Source organism: Agelaius tricolor, unplaced genomic scaffold (genome assembly GCF_023055355.1).
Source record: "Agelaius tricolor isolate 1412-34295 unplaced genomic scaffold, bAgeTri1.0.p SCAF_1, whole genome shotgun sequence".
NCBI lineage: Eukaryota > Metazoa > Chordata > Aves > Passeriformes > Icteridae > Agelaius > Agelaius tricolor.
The window spans coordinates 56,925,876-56,946,315 of record NW_027269261.1 but is presented as its reverse complement, the minus strand read 5'-3'; the positions used below and the strand labels follow the sequence as shown (position 1 = coordinate 56,946,315).

The 20,440-nt window shown below is 41.6% G+C and overlaps 1 protein-coding gene across 1 annotated transcript in view; it reads left to right on the top strand.

Annotated features, from left to right (window-relative positions):
* MTHFD1L (methylenetetrahydrofolate dehydrogenase (NADP+ dependent) 1 like) overlaps positions 1-4,604 on the top strand; it is a 146,527-nt gene extending 141,923 nt beyond the window's left edge. Inside the window, exon 28 of the mRNA XM_071435637.1 lies at positions 1,636-4,604. The gene's annotated coding sequence lies outside the window, so the exon portion shown is untranslated. The remainder of the gene's footprint in view (positions 1-1,635) is intronic.
* The last annotated feature ends 15,836 nt before the right edge of the window (positions 4,605-20,440 follow it).

Genomic DNA, 20,440 nt, shown 5'->3' with positions numbered 1-20,440 from the left:
GTTTAGTAGTATCCTTTGTTTTCACATACACACTGAAGTGAACCCACACTGTAGGTGATATTATGCTTTTGAGGTCTTTGTGTGTTTGTTTCTGTGATGGCAAATCAAGGGATTTTTTTCCATTTAATTTTAATTCTTCATCATTTTAGTGTATGATGTAATATTATCAATAATATAGTGTTTTGCCAGGTCATTAGGGCTGATTCAGATCTTTAAGACATTTTAATTGAAAAATATTTAGAAATTTGTGGAAGAGCTGCAGGTATTTCATTATAAACATGCCTGTAGAGCTGAGAACAGTTGTTTTAGTGTGCAGTTAATATCCTCCTCTGCAATGCTTATCTTCAGACCTGTGAAAGAGATACAGGCAGAAGTTCCTGCTTCTCAGGATGCTGTGTGAGGCTCTGGCTGAGCTAAAACACTGGGTGTCATTTTCCACTCTGATTTTTCTCTACCACTTCACACCAGTCATTTGAACATGCTCTAAAAAGTCATAGAAGCAAAAACCTTATCATAAAAGTCAACTCTGTTTTTCCTCTGTTGACAAATAGCCAATACATGGGTAGACAATATTGCAGTCTCTGTGTAGGAGCAACGTGATCTATCAAAAAAAAGAAACATTAATATACAGAAATGAGCCCAAAGGAATCTGGCCTGTCCTTTGTCACTGGCCACTGTCCTATGTAAATTATACTGCCCAACTCATACACTAAGAAAGTTGAAATTGTTATTGTTTCCTTAGAACCTGTCTGTAGAGAGCACCAGTCAGAGTAAGACTTACGTGGAGACAAGACTCCCAATAGGAAAAAAAAAAGTAATATTTGCTCAGTGGGAGGAAGTCCCAAACTGAACCTCCACAAGTAAAGTCTCTTAAGGACCCTTGTGAGCTCTAAGGATCCCTCTAGTTTAATCTGTGGCAGTCGGTGTCTGCTCTTACTGTGCAGGCTCTGAGTATCTGGGTTGATGGCAGCAGGGGGAAATTGTTCTCCTCAGCTGGTTGTGACTTCATAAGGCTGCCACTGCCCACATGTATTCTCACACTCTTCAACACTGGCACAGCATCAGAATTATTTGAATACACAGCCTTAAAAAAAGCTCAGGATACTTTGAGCTTTTCTGAACTTGAGAGGAGTCACAGGGCTCTGCCTGTGAGCATCTTCATGGCCATAAAGAAGTCCCTAAAGAGAGAGGAGACCAAAACTGGTGTTCTAAAATTGCAAACTATTTGTTAGATGTTTTCATCTTAATTTATTCAAACACAAATAGAAAGTGTTTTAAGACCTTTCCCTTACATCCATTAAACTGAGCCTATGGACCAAAAAAATACTTCCTTTAGCTTCATTCCACAGTATTAGCTTTCAGTCAGCAACAATTACTACAGTAATGTGCACTCTGAAGTCTGTATCATGCAGGAGTACTAGCACAGATTTTTGTTTCTCACCTAGTAGGGCTGCACAGATAATAAATAGGAGGTGCATATGGCATAACTATACATTTTTGTTTATTATGGTTAAGGCAAAAATATCCCATTTCACTGAAGCACTCATTTTAGAATGTGACGCCTTTTTTTTTTTCTTTAAAGGAAGCAAAGATATCTTGTTTCAATATATAAATTTCTTATCTTTGTCATTTCAGAAGCCTGAAAATTAAGAACTCCAACTTTCCCGTTTCCTGCAAGTAGGAGACAAAAAATGAATCTGAAATATTCCTGTTATGTGTCTCTGGAGCAATGTCAAGATAGACCAAAGAGCAAAAGTTTAGTCTTTCTTCAAACTAGTTTTTGTGATGAAATATAGCTGTACCGTTAAAAAAAAAAAAAAAAGAAAAAAAAACCAAAAAAACCAAACCAAAAAAAAAAAAAAAAAAAAACAACAAAAAAAAAAACATGGCAAGCTAAAGTTTTACTCTCTGTAATGCAGGAAGCTCTCTACTAGGGCTTACGCTTGTTTGTGGATAAAATGACACTGAAAAAGAGCAGTTTTTCAACTCAGAGTTTTTGTCTTTTCTCAGAGGAGTGTACAGAACTATTTCCTTTATCTTGGCTATCTACTAAAACCTTGCTTAAACATGATTATGCTGTGTGACCAAGCCTATTTCTCTCTGAAAAGTACACTTTTGCTCCTGGCATTCAAGAGCTGAAACTACACACAGATTAACTGCACATTTTTGAGTTATCATCAAGCGTTGCTCTGGATGCATTTGGGCAACAGCCAAGCTTCAAGCAAGGAAGATATCAAACAGAGAAAGAACAGAGCATGTATTTTGTAATAAGTTTTTAATGTATAATTTGTTTCCTTGTTGGGCAAAGATCTTTTGAAACACTTAAGCCGTGCCTGTCTTGTATCCATAGGTCTGTCTTTATCCGAAGCGTGTGTTACAGGCTGTCCAGCTGATTATGTGCTTGTTGTGGTGAAGCTGGTTGTTCAGACAGGGCACTGCTCCTTCTGAAGTGCTGTTTTGCTCCTGTTCGTGGCTAATGAAGCCTCCTGCTGTGCTGGCTCCCGACCTAGAGCTCTTGCCTGGCAGTACACAACGGCCCAGCAACAACAGAGGAACGTCCATCAAGCGGGGATGCAGACAGGGCACAGCTTTTTTCTGCTTCATTTTGCAGGTTTTAACGGCCACACTTGTACAAGTGGAGAGTATTTCCATTTGAAGGAGAATTCAAACAAGTTGAATTACAAACCCTGTGCTTCCATTTGTCTCAGTAACTTTACTTTCCTGGCTTCTCCTAAAACCTGTAGCAAAACAAGCCTTAGGCACAGGATACTGCATTGAACTTTCCAAACTGCTACTCCTCAGGAAACTCTCGCTGACTGACTGTTGGTTCCTTCAATAACAAAAAATGCGACAGAACAATAGGTTGAATCGAGACAATAGGCCATTGTTTTTTTAGGTAAAAAGCGGTGAAATAATGATGAGAGAGTTTATTTTCCTGATGACGTTTTCCATCCTGTCGCTTTGCTCTGCTTACGCACATCTGCATGTTATGGGCTTTTGCAGTGTAGCCTTGGTTCCCTTCTACAGAGCCACATTTGGAGACTTAATTATCTCAGGAACTCTGTAGTAATTGAGGGGTTTGTTTTGGTTCTTAAAATCATGCTTCGTTATTTATAAACTCAAAACTATAATTATGGACAGTAGAGCAAACTGGGGACAATTAGTTGTCTGTGCCTTCCCTGGAGTAGCACGGAAATGTCTGCTGACTGCATTTCAGTGCTATTCATAGCATGGTCCTCCAGCACCACAGGGATTGCTGTGAAGAGAAGTGTAAAAACTAGAGCAATTTAATATTTTATCCTTACTAGACGATAGAGCTCATAGCAGCCTAGACTGTGGATGCTTTAATTACAGTGGGGCATGACAAACATGATAAGTAGAAAGTCAGATTCAAGCTCTCAGAGCTGCTGGGAAGAGAGATTTCTTATATTTTCTATTAAATTGTGCCACAAAATACAACTCAATGCTATTCATACACACAAAAGTGTTGTAAAGTGGTCTTGCACACACTCCTCTTTCTAGCCAAGAAATAGCCAAAGAGTTTTGGAAGAAAATAAGTGTGGTTTCAAGACTTAGTTTTCTAGTAGCTTTCTTACAAGAAAAATAAACAAGGTTTTCCCTCTATTTTGTCCAGAGAAATTAAAAAATACATAATTTTGCCTTTCTTGGAGTCACTGTGGTTCCCCTGCAGCTGCACTGGAATTGTCCCCATGCAGTGTGGGATACTAAATGTGGCACTGTCTGATTGCCTGTGAAGCTTCTGTATGGATGTGGATGTTTGAGCAACAAGTTTTATAAATTATCTCAAGCTGCTGTTTGATACTTTCTATAGTGTTGTCTCCATCTCATCCCTTCAGGCCACACATGCTGGGACCATTTATCTGACAATCAGCAGTTTCTCCCTAAAACACCATTCCAGCTCATTTAGTTGAGAGTTTGCAAACGTTCTGTAATTTTTCTACTGTCATGTGCACAGGATTTGTTATATTGTTTAGATAGCTTCAGTAATTCAAAGAAAGCTGAAATGGCCACTTTTGTCATAGCTTTTTCCCCACCCCATCTAGTTAACTAGCTCCAAAATCTCTCATGCTATTGCATTTTTGGTCCTTTGATCCAAAGGGATTGAGCTATTGGCCACCAGCTGAGCTGCTTCCTCCGGGAGAGTTTAACGTGAAAACTTTTTAAGATCAGTGTTACTGGTACGTGTGTCACTTGTTACATGGATGTGACTGTGGAACTCCTTTGTTTTTTGCATCTACTCTGAGCAACATTGTCACATGGCAGAACCAGAGCTTTATAAGGCAGCTTGCCAAGCTTATCCCTGCGTTTGCTGAAGTGTGTTTAGCACCATGTGGTTGTTTATTGTCAGAAGATCTGCTTTCTGTAGTGACTGAATACTTTGCTATTGCTACTGCTGAACTAATTCTGCAATGACATTGAAATACTTCAGAATACATTCAACAAGTTTCTTCATTTGTAGTGTGAAATTCAAGCTTCCAGAATTTCAGTAGCTATGAACACGAAAATAAAGTCTGTGTGCTAACGTTTAGTTTGCACAAGTGGTTGCCTGTCTGAATTCATTAATAAATACATCCATTATTTAATATTGTTCTCTCTCTATGATCTTGTCTACTTAAATAGTGACTTTCCTTTTTTTTTTGTAATTCCTCATAAGCCTTTTAGTCTTGTCATGCCCATGTCTCCAGCTAAACACAGCTATGCCAAGGAGAGGAGCTCAGGCAGATGTGGGCAAAGCACGGGACTCTTACTAGAGGGTCGTCCATGGGTTCTTCTCCATCAGTACAGTCCTTTTGAAGTTGGTTTGTGCCTGGGGAAGGACACACTAGGCTAACATCCTGTCCTGGTCCCAAAATAATCTTGCTGCTGCCTTTGGTCCTTGACGTGAAGGGCTGGGTCAGATGCAAGGGTCAGTTGGACACTTTTCACTTCTCTGTTGTCAGCTGGATTTGTGTGAAGTGGTGTCAGGTACAGGAATATTATCTGTGGGCTTCTCAAGGTAGGATTCAAACACAAGGGATGCAAAAGCTTCAGGAATTCTGGGTGCTAAATCATTAGGCCATAGCAGAGCAGAAAACATCCTGGGAGCACAAATTAATAAAATGGGGAAGGTGGAGGAATAAATCGAGCATTGCAGGCACATAGTGGACAGTGCTCCTGTTTTCTAAATAGCTAAATGAAGTCCCAGCCATGTGGTTTGCATTAGTACCGGGTTTTTAACATGCTTCTCCTAGCTAGATTTCCAAGCAGCTTCTCTGCAGTGTTTCAGCCAGGACCTTACCCATATGGAAGAGGTCTCAAGCACTGGGTTTGTTCTTGGTGGCCCATGGGTCTGCCCTGCTGACAGCCACCCAGTCAGCCAGGGGTGAGTGTGGGAGGCATGTGCAAACTCTCCCCTCCACTGAATTGCTAGGGTGGTGAGGGAGGGTGTTCCCCCTTCAAACATGCAGGTTTTCATAGAATTTTCTTTGGAGAAAATATTTTAGAGAAATTTTTAGGCCGAGATATGACCCCCTGCTTGAGAGGGTTGGAAACACTGAAAGCTCCTTCAGGCATTTGTCCTGAGAACAGGACTGCTGTGCTATACATGTTACCATTCACCATGGAGTTAAGGCCAGAGTGTTTACATAAAGTAAGCTAATTTCAAATATTTTCACAAGTGTGTCATAATAATAGTTCCCCTACTCCATGTAGCTGAGTGTCATGTATTACATACACATAAGCATGAGCAGGAATCAATTTGTGCATGCAGCTTTTATGTAAAATCTTCAATATTTGCTTCCCCAGTAAAATTTTTAACTTAAACCTTTTGAGTAATGATTGGGAGGAGACAACTGCTACGTACCAGCATAGGCTCAACTGGGCAAGACCTTGACAAACCTTTTTAAATCAGCTCTGCACTGGGTGATCTCCAGGTTCCTTCCAAGGTAAACTGTTCTATGCTCCTATGAGCTGAGATATTAGCAGAAAAAGTTAGTACTGAGGAAGCCCAGGGCTGGAATACACCACACACACAACACAGGCACCTTAAGAACTTCACTTTGCAGACTACTAATAAAAAATAGCATGTATCAAATACAAGTCATGCCCACTTCTATGCAATACACTAAATCAAGGTTTAAGTTATGACATTTTAAAAGCTAAATTGTTTCCCACTGGGCAATTTCCATCATGCTCTTTCAACTCAATTACCATCAACATCTGGTCAAAGTTACGTTCTTAATGCCAAAGAAGAGTTTCAGCTTTTCAGGATACAGCCTGTTAGTTGCCTGTATAATGCAGGCCCTGCATGTTCTTATCACACACACAGTTTATATTTATTCTCCAGAAAAATACAATTATGGCTGTATTTATACAAAACGTGTATTATGTACATGACATGTAGCTGCACCACAATATGAACTCCAAGATACTTCCTTCCATTTTCTTTTTTGAGGAAAGCCTGAAGGGGAGGAGAATGTCTGAATTGGAACAGCAGACTAGCCCCTACACAGCTTTCAGTCAGACAATCTCTGCAAGGACACAAAATCCCTTTTTTGACTGGTTTTCTGCTTGGGTGCAACACCTATTCCCACTCAGCTCCAGCTCATCTCGATCACCTTGCTGTCTCCATTGCAGTCAGAAAAAGTTCTATTTGCTAACCTGTTGGTTTTTTTCCAAGTGTTTGAGGTAAGTGAACTCTCCCTGAGGGAGGTCTCTGGAGAGAGCAACAAAACCAACATCTTAACTCCCATCTGCTCTTTATGACATGAGCTTGAGGTGGCAGTTTAATGAACAAGGCCCTGCACATCAGTGCCATACAGAGGTTGATTTTTCCCCTATGTTTAGAATGTTCAATTGCTGTCATTCAGTGTCAGACATTAACACCTGGCAAAAGCTTGGTCATCCAGGATGAAACCTGTATCTAAGTCTGCTTCTTGAACTACTGAAAGTCAGGCAGACCTTAAACCTCAGTCCTGTCAGTAATAACCAAGTATCCAAGTTATTTAATTCTCAATAGTATGGGGGAAATGAAAAATAATAAAAGAAGAAAAATGATGAAGATGGTAAATGAAGGAACAAAGCATAGGAATCAAGTTCACTCTTTTGGGACAGATTTGTATGAAAGCAGTTGTAAATCAAGGTGAGTCTAAGAAGTAATTTCACTAAATCTCACATAAAAAATTCCTTTTAGTGGAGCAGTATCTAACTCAGCACCAACAATTCTGAAGAAGGCTATATATAAAGCAAAAGTGCATTTAACTGCAAATTGCTGCTGAAAAAGGAACTTTTAATACTAATTTGATATTAAAGAAATACACTAAATCAGCACTATGTATAGAAGTGTAACTAGGAAATAGTAGATAAAGAGATGACCAGCGAGTGAAAAATGTTGACAGTTAAAAACAAAAAAGTCTAAAATAGCTTCTGTGATAATAATGCACTTGGAAAGTTAATGCTGCTGGAGATGACCAAGAGCCAATTCATAGCAAGGTGTTGTAGGCTGTTTCCCATCAATTCTTCTTCACAGTATGGATTACCAGGTCCCCAGAGACAGGAAGAAGATCTCGCATTGAGCTTGTGCCTGGCATTACCCACAGCAACTGCATGGGATCAGAGGGGTGGCAGCAATTGCCATGGAGCCCAGGGACGGGGAGGCTCCAGGCACAGATTCCTGTATTTACTGAGTCCTCCTCATACGTGCCTCCTCTCTGTGGCAGGTCACTGCAACAGATAACCTCACCTTGGCTAAATTTGGACATCTCTATCCCATAACTGCAGTAACTCAGCAACAAACAAACCACACACCAGCCTGGAGGCAGAAATGGAAGAGTTATACCCAGTATGATTTAAACACATCTGGGAGCTGTGCAGACAACCTGCAATTATCAAACCAAGAGTTTTACGAGCTGTTTAAAAGACAGATGGTTTCTTTTTCTAACCCTTCAGAAAGGACCAACAGCATCCTCATGCAACACTGTGCTTAGGGAAGGAGTACTTGAGTGCAAAAACCATTCCTTAAAACACTGCTTTTCTGCTGGCATTCCAGTTTTGTCCCTTTAAGCTCTGACAAAAGAAAAAAGTCCCAAAACCTGACTCTCTCCCAGTGAGAGGATCCCATCAGATATATTTGTGTATCTGCAAGTAGATTCTTGCCCCAAACCTCTCTAATGCTCAGGTTTTTCCACTGTTTGAAGACAAGTGGTAGGAACAAACTGACAGAAGAATACACTGTTTAATCCTGTATAAGGGATGATAAAGTGAACCTACAAAGCCAAATCCAAACATTTAGAGAGACAAGCCTGGATGCACAGGAGCAATTAGGCTTGCATACTTGGGAAAACATGTTTGGGGAGGACATTTTTCATAACTCCTGAAGTGGCTGTGAAACCCAGCTGTGGCAGGGAGACATGCTGGGAGAGCCATACCTTACTTAGTGCAACTGAAATGGAAACAGTCCAAGTAACCATTTACTCATCTACATAAACTTGAACCTTAAATTTAGCAGCATTTCACCTTTTGACCTACATTGCCTCAACCAGCTTGACTTGAGCCTGAACAGCTACAGAAATGTTTACAGCCATCTGCTGCAGCAGGATAGAAGGAAACCTTGCCTGGATCTTGAAACCAATGTCTGGGGATGCTGCAGACACAATCAGCACTGGATCATTGGACTCACTGCAGACATTTGCTATCATGCCACCAAGCCCAAGGCCTGGCCAGAGCACCTCACCCTACAAACAGGGCAAATCCTGCTCCCTGCAGCCCACCACCAGGTGAAGATGTAGGTGTTTACTATGTGGAAAGATGTGCATGACAGATGTAAAAAAAAAAAAAAAAAAAACCAAACAAAAAAAACCCCAAAAAACAAAAAACAAACAAACAAACAAAAAAAAACCAACAACAACAAAAAAAAAAAAAAAAAAAAAAAAAAAAAAAAAAAACAACAAACCTCTCCCAAGATTTATAAACTTAAATGCTGGACTCAAAAATTCAAGCACATGCTTTAAATTCTACATGATTTATTTAAATATCAGCTTCCAGCAGGCAAATAGATTTTTTTTATATATATATTTTCAGTAGAGGTGAGGAATTCAGTATAGAGCCAGCAGATTATAACTTTGTATTTTTTCTAATAAAAATGTTTTAGAATCTAAATATTCACTCAGATTCACTCAGTACAGATGCTGGCCCTATCCACACTGCTTACACAGAACCACTCATGATGGAAAGGATCTCTGGAGCTCACCAGGTACCACCACATGCTCAACATTGTATTTATTACTAAACAGAATTTCTTTAAGTAATTTTGTGTTTTCATGTACAGATTTAGGAACTAGCTCACATGCCATAGGGTTGCTTAGCAGCTGCAAATTGAAGGACTTGCTCATTCATGCATGGTGCTGAATAACCAAAGGCTTGCTGCAAAGGTAGGACAGCCAGAACCAGCCAGTGCCCTGGACTGTGGAAGCATGGCACAGCTATTCCCTTAAAACCCCCAAAGAACCACATTAAGACCACTAACCTGCTCATTCTCTTGGATGAATTATCACAGTCCAAGTCACATCCTGCAGACTTTCAGAGCACTGGCCTAATTGCTTATTTCAAAGCACTTCAACAAAGCAAGAAGAAAAAGCCTGAACCCCCAAAGGAAACATCTCTCACTCCAGCCCTCAGGTGCTATAAGTTTCTCTGTAACAACGAGGTCTGCCAGGTGCTGCCTACCTGTAGGTGCACAGTTGGAGTAATTGGGAGTGGGGCTGCAGCCGAGCCTCATCCCCAATGGGCTGCAGCTGTGAAAATCAGGTGAACAGTGTTGACAGCAATGAGACCTGGAGTGCCCAGGTGCCCTGAGCCTCATCCCCAGTGGGCTGCAGCTGTGCAGGACAGGTGAACAGTATTGACAGCAATGAGACATGGAGTGCCCAGGTGCACTGACCAATCTCAAAAAGGGACACACAGGTGCAATGCATATAAGGTCAGGGGTATAAAAGGTTGGGCTGAAGGACAAGAGGAGTAGGTACTTGAAGCCTTCTGCAGTGGTGTTATTTTATATGGGCAGATGCTGGAACCCTTCTGAAGTGGTATGGTGTTGCTCTCTATGGACTGAAGCCTTCTGAAATTGTATGATGATGCTCTGTGCATTGTGGCCATCTCAATTGCAGCGCCTGCTGCAACACCTACTCACACCAGGTCCTTACCTGGGAGTTTTGGTCTCACAGTGTTTGATGGACTTAGGTCTTTGGATCAATGGCCAGAATGACCCTTGCCCAGAGGAGGTATCAAAGCTGCAGCCCCTCCACAGCCCCCTCCTATGAAAGCAGATGGATGGGTTTAAACCACCAGCTTTGGGTGCCTCAGCCCATGCAGGCAGCCTTGCCCCAGGGTGGGTGGGACCATGCTGCAGGAACCACTCCACTGCTGAGGAAAGTTGGTGGGAATAGCTGGTATGGCTGAATCCTGCCATGCAGCCAGCTCTGCCCACTGTGCCAGCTGTCCTGGCAGTGCCATGAGTCACAGGTAGCTCCACAGGTAGCCCTGAGGCAAATTGTCCCTCAGCCCAGCCTGTGTCCCTGGGGAAATGCCTCGTGCTCCTGAGGAGGTGGATGGTACCTGGGATTCTAGATGGTATTCAGGAATGGGTGTCAGGCCTTAGAAATCAGCATCCAACCACAAAATACCATGACCTGTCACACAGGTGTTTGTGAACCCACAGCAGGACTCACACACCACCTGCCTGGTTTGCAAGCACAGCAAGTGCTGCCGTCTCTGTCCTACTTGCAGCCTGCTGGATAAGCCAGCAGTGCTGCTGCCAGCCCATGCTAAGATTTCCTCAGGGCTCTCAAGCTAAGGAAAAGGAGCAAGGAAGGGGGAAGAAAACTGCAATTTACTCCCAGTAGTGTGCTTTTCCTCTGAAATTGTTATCCTGCTGGAAACTCCCTTGGCATTCAGAAAGTATCTGTGTTTAATCCCCGGTCTTGTTCAAAATGCAAAGTACCTTGCCGTGAGACTGATAATTTAATCTCCTTTGGATAATTGCTACCAACTAGACTAACAGCTGACAAAGGTCAAGTCATTGGTTATTCAAAGCAGGATTTCCCCCATTTTACAAAAAAACTTCTACTTGATCTTTGACTTGTCAGCTGCAGCGTGTGATTGCTTTCAGCACTGGTAATCACTGCCAGGGCTGTGTGCACACACACATTTCACACGCATAAATGCAAACTGGAAATGGCCTGCCCACTCATACCTCTGTGTGATACCATAGATCACTTCCAATTAATGTTCAATAAAATTTATATCCTCCATGGCACTTTGTATACATTTGCATATATTAAATTATCCCAAGGCTTACTAAGAAGTGAAGGGGCTTCCTAGCCTTATTTTTATTCTTTCTCAAGGAAATTGATTTTATGTGACCATGATATTTTGCATGTTTGTCCATCCCCTAATACTGAATCAGTCCCTAAGCAGTAAATTGACAGACAAGTAAATGACTGTAGATTTCATGAAAGCAGAGAGACAGTGAGAGATGAAGTGGAATGGACACAGGAGAGAGATAAGATCTTTTCCGTGGTGATATAGAAATTTATGAGGAACAAACTTTCCAATTTCACTTCTTGCCAGGCTATGCTTTTGTTAGATGTAATATTTTAACTAACTCATAATTCTGGTTGCAGTTCTGTTGCTGTATTTTAGAATCAGGAGTCATTTTGCTTTAAGTTTGTAAATCTGTTGCAAAGCCATATAATATTCATAAAATCCTAAATTGCTACAATCTCACATGTTAGGGCCCTACTCAGCCCTGAAAATGGGTCTTTGAACAGGGGATAGAGCCAGTGCTCTTTATTGCATCTTATGAATAGAAAATACTCAAAATAGGGCAAGCTGACTTCACTTACTTTTTAAACTGTACAGACTGAGAGTCAGCAAAAAATTAGTTTAGAGGAGAAAATAAGCTCAGGACCTCAATGCTGCTCTGATACTCAAATCACATCAACTTTATTTTAGCAAGGAAAGTTCTCCATCAAAGTTTCAACAACGCATGGCAAAAGTCTCAGTTTCCAACTATTAATTGCCCATACTGGAAGGACAAATGCAGGACTTCTCTTGCAAGTCCTTGGACAGACACTAAGAAACTATACTTTCCTGGAACAATAAGAAAAATTAATCTTGGCATCATTTTTCAAATTACTATTTTCCCCACCACTGTTGGGAGACTGCCAAGGCTCAGCCACCGAGATTTGACTCTCACCTTCCCAGACCTGTGGCCTTGTGCTATCTCCAGGGCTGGTCCCTCTCACATGCCCCAGCAAGGGGACTTCCCTGTGTCCCCATGGTTTCTTCTTCCCCCAGGAGCACGGGCTGCTGGGTCATGCTTTACTCCATGATCATCAGACCCAGACTTTCACTCCTAGTCATTTCTCTTTATGGCCAGGATGAGACTTCTACAGTATTTCTGTGGTGCAAGGCAGCTGCAGAGGGAAAGGTGTAAAATCAAAGGGATAATTCACACACTGAATGTGTTATAGAAGTAAAATACCAAATAAATCACCCCTTGTTCTCTGTGAGGAAATGAGATTAATAATTACATTACTTTTCTTGGCACGTAAGAGAAGGTCCATCCTTGTTTATCTGCTCCGTGGTGCCTGGGAAAGCAGAGCTGGTGTTATTGCTTACTGGCCTCTGCAATGCCCCAGCCATGCCCTGTGCATTCCCCATGCCCCTGGAGGAACTGGGCAGCTCCAGGGACACATACCCTTGCAGGACTCTCTTTCTGGGGAGGGAGCACCTTGGTCTGATGCAACAGAGAAGTGCTTCTGTTGTGTAAGAGAATAATTTAGAAACAACATTTCAGCCTGAACGTTTTAATCATGGGAATGTGTGCAATTAGCAATTACCTGGGATCAATACCTGGACACTATTAGGGCACAATGGAACAGCTTCTCAGAGCTCTGGGTAAATGCTGCCCAGCAGTTCAAGAGCTGCAGTGGTGAGAAATGTCTTGGCTGCCTCTGGTGAAAGGCTCAGGAGCTGTTTTTTAGAGAGGACAGACTGCCTCCGCACCTGTGGGTGAGCAAACGTTGGCAGCTCTTCAGGGAGCACTTGTGCCTTTCACTTGAACCCCCCGAGGTCTTCATTACTGCTACTGCTGCTGCTACTACAGAAAAATGTTGCTGTATATGAGCTGCACACAAAGCAAGGTGGGAAAAGGCAGATCCATCACACAACTTGAGACTTGGAAAATTCTGTTTGCACGGTTGGTTCAGGTGTGCTGTGTAGCTCTACACTGACCTACAGCATTGCTATTACTTTACTGAGGACACAGAGAAGGGAAAATATTTTCATTTTAATTACAATCCTGATGTTTATTGCAAAACCATTTAGTGACTGTAAAAGCCAGCTTGACAAACACTTACTGTTCACAGGATTGAGGGACTGAGGAGACAGAAGAGCAAAAAATTAGGCCGAGGGGAATTACTGAAGGAGACAAAATGCTGCAGCTGTTTCTATGTGGTGGGAAGATGAGAGGCACAGCAGGGTAGATTGGCATTTCTGTGTGTACCAAGCAATGCCAGGCAGAAGAATGGCTCATTTCAGGTGCCTGTAGAAATTGCTGAGAGTAAGAGAAATTTGCAACTCACCTTCTTGTACTTCTGTGTCTTTGCTGGAGCACAGTTTGAGAGATGAGAAAAGAATTCAAATAATGCCACAAAATTTGCAAAATTCTTAAGCAGAGGTGAAGCAAGAGAACAGTGGGAAAAGAGACACCAGGCTAAATGGGCTGTGCACCATCATCAGTGGAAATAGATGCATTCAGATTACAGAAGTTTACACATCTGATTTTTCAGTTCAAAAGAAATAATACAGCAGTACTTCTGACTGGTTCAATGCTGTTTAAAATAGTTTAAACTATATAAAATACTCTGGTGAATTAAAAAATATGTGTGTAAACTTTGAAATTTTGAAATGAGAATTTTTAAAAGTATTTTAAATTTAAAAAGTACATTTCAAAACTATACACTGTAAGATAAAACAGTTACATCTCAAATACTGAAAGGCAAAGGTAAATTGGAGTTTTGGATGACATTTTCATACTGAAATAAAAATACAAGAGGGTAAATTATGTGTATCTTTGTCCTATTTGCCTAGTCTTGTAAGAAAGCTGGCTTGAACACACCCTAGATGTTACCTAAAATCTTTTACTACAGCCCTGTAATCACCAATAGCCTGATCCAAAGTCTATTGATCCCTTTGGAGCCCTTGCCTTGACACCCACCCTGCCCTGCTGGGATCGGGGAAGAAAGGAAGGTGGGACTACAGACAAGGTGCTTAAAGATAAAATCAATGGCAAGGTTACCAGGAATGAGGTCTTTTGTTTGAACATAGACCGTTGTTGGCAGGGATAGACATGTCACAACTCATGGTCTTTCATCCTTCTGCTTAGATTTTGACCCAAACCCCTTTTCAGTTCTTGATCAGCCCTTTGATAAAATGTATAGGCTTGATAAAAGACTTATGTCGATTTTATCCTATTGATCCAAGACTCTAAGATAAGATAAAAAAAATATTGTTCTTGAAAGATGGGAATGATTCCTTTCCAAGAGATTTCTCAGTCACTGCTGGTAGGTAAGAGGTCTTCATTATCAAAGGCACGTAAGAAGCGCTGCTGCTTATACAGGATGTGTCAAATGTTTGAGGGGGTTTTATTTAGAGAAAATGTGTGACTCAAGCAAAAGCATCTGGCAGACAGGACAAAACATTTCAGAAATTTATTTTTCAAGATGAAAAAATGGAAATAAATAGATCTCCAAATGTTCATTTTGAAATGGGAGAGGATTTATTTTCTCAGCTTTTTATGTTTTCCACAGGGAAATGATAGGAAATGGTTGGATTTCTATCATTTTTTGAATAGTCTTAAAAACATTTTCCTGCCTGACATTAATGGACAAATAATTGAACAAGACCAAAAAAAACCCTAAAATTCACAATAAAGCCAAATTTTCTGTCAAAACTCAAGCACTTAGATTTTCATTTTTACATCAAAATCAGGAAGGATTAAAATATCCACAGTGTGGCCAAACCCAATCCTTTTCCTCAGAAAAGGCATGACGAGAGTTCCCATCAACAGCAGTGGGCAGCAGGACGTGGGGGTGAGAGCAGCTCTCTGGAAGGACACAGCTCAGGCCAGAGACCCCTGGTGATGCTAAATCCTGCTGCATTGCCACCTCCACACACCCAGTGAGCCCTCAACACAGAAACGTGAACAAAGGGAAAGCAATTTTCACTGAGCTCAGCAGTCCTGGGAAGGGTCTTGGTGCAGACCTGTTCTGCCCTCTTTACATTCTCAGTTTGTCAAAAGAAAGGTCAAGAAGATCTTCCCTCCCCTGCCATGCTTGCTGAGACCTTATCCCGTGCCAAATCATTAGCAAAGCTCCTCTGCCGCTCTCAGCAGAGGCAGATTTTCACCCAGAAATATTATTGAACTTTAATTTGGGAGCAAACCCCCGTGACTCCTGAAGCACTGCTGTTCACTGATCAGAAGTACGGAAATTTTTAAAACAAAACCCATCCCTTGATATGTTCAATGAATGTGATCCACCTACTTCACCCTTCAGCCCTGAAGGATACTTCCTGAAGGGCTATTTCTGCCTTGTTATGGCAATAGCTGCAATACTTCTGCTTTCCATCACTAAAAACTCCACTCTGAATGTACAGGTTCCTGCTATTTATAGTCCCTGAAAGTCCTTGACCAACTGTTCATTTCGTAAGTAATGCCGTCATATGAAGCTTAATTTGCTGAATATGATGTTTCCTTTCCTTTGTCATATTGAATTACCAGCAATTATGGCTTTAGTCTAACGTAATATGAAACTAAGGCCACATAATAATTTACCCAATGAGCTGCACCAACACTGTATGAGCTGTATCTGCACCACCACATCCGAAGTTTAAGTCAGTCTGGGGCTTCCTAAAAACATAAGTAACAAAAAGGTACTATATATGATGGAAAAGTGGATTTAAAGGTCCCAAGTTTAATATGCAACTAAAAAAAGGGAGTACAAAAAATGTAACTAATGGGAGTATGAAAAATGTAACTAATGGAAATATAAATAAGCAAGCCAAACTTTAGCTCATTGTGAGTGGTACCTCTTAATTCCAACCTAATAATATAGAGATATTTCCTTAGGAGATTCTGAAAAATACTGAATAAAAACCTTGAAATCTTTCTGAACAAGGGACTCCAAACATCTGGTATCACATTTGAAATACCACTTGTTTTTCCAGTCACTGAGGGGGGAAAAAAAGATGAATGGATTATTATTCTTACTCACAATGAATACCCTAAGCAAAGAGTCACTCAGCATTATTCTCTCTCTGGTATTTTCCCCCACCCATTTCTTTACGACCACTAAAAATTGTTCAGAGCACTGTAAGGGAGGAGGCAGATCCACAGGACCTGTGGCTGCAGCATCCTCCAGAGCTGGCCTAGGACCCAGGGTGGTACCCAGCCTCCACAAGACCCAAAGAGCCTGGCAGGCTGCTAATGGAACCACTGCTCAAGCTGCTATATCCTGGGGGTGAATTATTATTTCTATCTTGAAAATAGCTTGCACTTTGGCTTAATGTTCTCTGACAGAGTGACAGCCCATATTCCAGTTCTGGCAAGCTTCTAAAGGCCCAGAAGGTTGACTGAGGACATGAAATTTTAAATACCTATACAAACTTCTTCCAATAGCAGAGGGCTCTAAGTAAATTCCAGTCTTTTCTTACGTCAAAAGTATCCCACGAGCGACCTCTCACACTGAGTTCCCTTAAATTTGGGCCAAATTTCTGAAGTGCAAAGACTCACAAATAAACAGTGGCAGTTAAACACTGCGGTTTTGAGCCTTTTTGCAAGTTTGGGTAATGATTTAAAATTTCTTGCCCATTCATTCTGCCCTACTCAGGTAACAGGGAACACATTGCTGCAGGGAAAGAAAAAGGCAAATAAAAAAGAAGATGTATCAGTTGTCCCTAGACAGAAGGGAATTAATATCACAAATGCTTGTTCCACTTTTGCACAGATACTGATTTGATACTTGAGTGAACATTGTGAACTTGAGTTTTTCAGGGCTGAAGAAACTCACTTTCTCAGCAAGATGTGCCAAGAAGCCCAATTACAAAAGGACAAATGATTCATTTAACAGGAGTTTTCATCGTGTTGCCACACTGCCTGACCTCCAAATGTGCCAGGATGCTACAGTATCATTTAAACTGGGGAAAAAAGCCTCTGTATTAGCATGTGTGAGGTTCACGAGGGTCTCATTATAGCTGTAATGTTAAAAAACCCCAACCAATACATAAAATAATGGTCTAACTTGAGGAAAATCAAGATGGATAATTTTCCAGATGGAAAATCAAATAAACACAGCATTTAAAGACAAAACAAAGTACACACCCATATGAAAAACTATTACAGTTCATAAGGAAAAAATTGCATTCAAAAATCAAGACGAAAACCTTGCTGGTGCTCATAGCTGTGTGCATGCAAGAGTGGGGGGATGCATTAGGGAGAATGATATCACCCATTCTAGGTCCACATTAGCACAGCCCTCCAAACTGAAGTAGTTGTCTGCCATGTTAAATTTAACCTAAATCATGTTCTCCCCTCGCTGCAGGATCACTCCTGCTGGAAAGGGTGGCCCTGCCCACTCCTTCTCCTTCCCTTCTCCTGACAGCAGCTCCCATTTTCTCTCTGCTGCACCTCTTGCTGCAGTCTGTCCACTGCTCTTGCTGTCCATAAACCACTGCTTCTCAGAAGCCGTAAACTGTCAGCCAGGAGAAATAAGTATTTACTGTTTTATTTTTTCCCAAGGTTAGCTTTCCTTGGGAGGGTGAAATAAATCTCACTGAGGCAGTGAACTCCAGCTCCATCCCTCACCATTTAACTGCTGTTCTTGGGTGACTGGCTTTGTTTCTCAGCTGCTGTGTCACTGGATGAGATTTGTGCACTAGAATCATTTGTTGTGGCCTGCCTTTAGTTTCTTTTCCCATTTAAATTAAATATTAACTAATCCCAGGGGTGCTACCAGTTTTAAACAAAGCCTAAAGACTAAGAAAAGCCAGACCCGCAGCAAAGATATTTTTTTACCTGATCTGCTACAACATCTGGAAACAAAAAGATTCTCAGCTCAATAATTCATCCTCTTTCTCATCTGTATCAGTTGGAAGAACAAACCTTGCTCCTGTCTAAGGAGCTGTGCACTGTCCAGTGCAAAAGCTATCGCTTGGTTTTACAGTCTGCAAAGTATCTAACAATTCCCACAGGGCAGGCTGGCAGGATCGGGATGCTTTTTATCTCAGGAGAAACAAAGGAAGGAAGGACCTTTATTCTGAAGACAGTTAATCAGTATTGATCACAGGGACTTTATGCAAAGATGCTCGGGCAGGGAGCAAGAACAAAGCGTAGGCAGCACTCTCACATCCTGCCTTAACAGACAGAAAGGGGAAGAGTTTCCCACTCCCCCCCACACCCGCCCCCCATTTCTCTCCAGCCCAACTGGAGTTTGGTACCAGGCTGTTCCACGTGTTCCCATGAGGAGGAATGGCAGGAGAGGTCTGTCAGCAGGCAGCACCTCTGTCTGGGCTTTCGGCATCAGCCCCACCATGCTTTAATGTTTGACACATCCGCAGGATCGAGCTCACCATTCAAGCAGGGGGGGCAAACCCCAAATGCTGGGATGGTATTTAATTTCCATTGAAGCCTTCACAATGGGGTTTTAAATCCTCCCAGCCAGGAGGACCTTGTCCTTCGGCAATGCTTTAACAACAATGGCAATCCTGAAGCATTTTACATCTTATCCTCTCAGAGCATCTCACAGACAGTTTTGTTTAACAGTGCATCTAAGATCAGAAAAAAAATCCCATATTCCCTTTTTGCTGTGTCAACAAGCAAGAACAAAAGGGTAAATGCTTTGCTTAAGGCTGAACAGCAAGTCCTCACCAGCTGAGAATCAATCACCACCTCTCACTTAGGTTTATAACCAAATCTCCTGCCTCAACACAGCAAAGATAGGCGACCATCTCACCTCAGTGAGAAAAACTCGCCACCATGTCATCTCTTCTCCTTCTTTTCAAGCCAGCAGTGCTTGCTTGCTTGCTGCATCGTGTGATGAGCCTGCTCTACATCACCCGAGGACAGGAAAAAGATGATTAGTTTAGTGCTCAGTTACCTAAGGTTGCTATGCTGGCCATACAGATGGACAGCACCCCCATCTCCTGCTGCTAGTGGCACAGATCTCTGCACGACAGCCTCTATAAAACACACACAACAGCCTAATAAAACACAGGCGTTGCTGCAAGTAGACACAAAGGACCATATCTGCAAAATGGAGCAATCTTGATTTGTACCAATAAAAGCCTTGCTTTTTGATGCTGCATTTACAGGGAAAGGTACACATGTATCTCATAGCACTGAATGGGAAGGGATGCCTGCAGATGTATGTACCTGTCTGCATGTGACCTTACCAATATGCTGGAGTAATCACTTGTCTGTAAGGCACGTGCATCTTTAGATATGAGATTAAAAAATATCCTCTGTGTCTCTACCTATATTCTGTTTTTTCTCCCTGCTCTCATCATAATGCCTTATAAGAAGTCTTCATAAATCTCCACCTTTCTGCTGCCTTCTTTCCTTCCACTGCTCTTTTTATAACCAGACTCACAGGTCTTTATTATTCTTTGTGGCATTTGTAACACCAGTTTCTGCAGAGTGACCTCAGACTTTGCTATTTTTAAATAAGTGTAGATGTGATTATCACTTAACCTGCTGATTCTAAGCCATATTTTGACCAGCTTGTGCTATGCCACTGGGACGAACCACCCCCACACTTGGTGACTACAGCTCCTACAGAGCCTCTCTGGTCTCAGACACCTTGGGTTTCAATAACACAGTAACAGTGTCCTTAGGTCTGCAGGAGTGGTAACATCACTTTCATGATGCCTTCTCTCCATCTCTGGCCAGAGATACAGATATGTTCTTTCATGTATCCTTTAACATTAATTTATGCTTGTTTTTAAATGTAAAAATTCAAAATATAAACATGTTCTTTAATCTTATTATTGAAAAAGTTTTGGCTAGGGTAATGATCTAGATTTCCATAGATAAAGCCAATTACAAAATAGGAATCTGTTTAGCATTTTCTCAGCTTAGCTCTGTACTTCATTTAGCGGGGCATTTTCAAACCTCAAATAGTTGTAAACAACATGAGCAGGCTGATAAAAGTGCTGCGGACCCACAGTACCCCAGGCAGTAAGTGGGAGTGGGTGTGTCAGTCACTGCTTCAGAGTATTCCCAAGGAGTGAAGGACTCCTATGATGGCTATCATCCCTTTAATCTGCATATTGCAGACTCAGGGTAAATGTTGCCCGTGGATGCAATCCTGCTTTGCCAATAGCT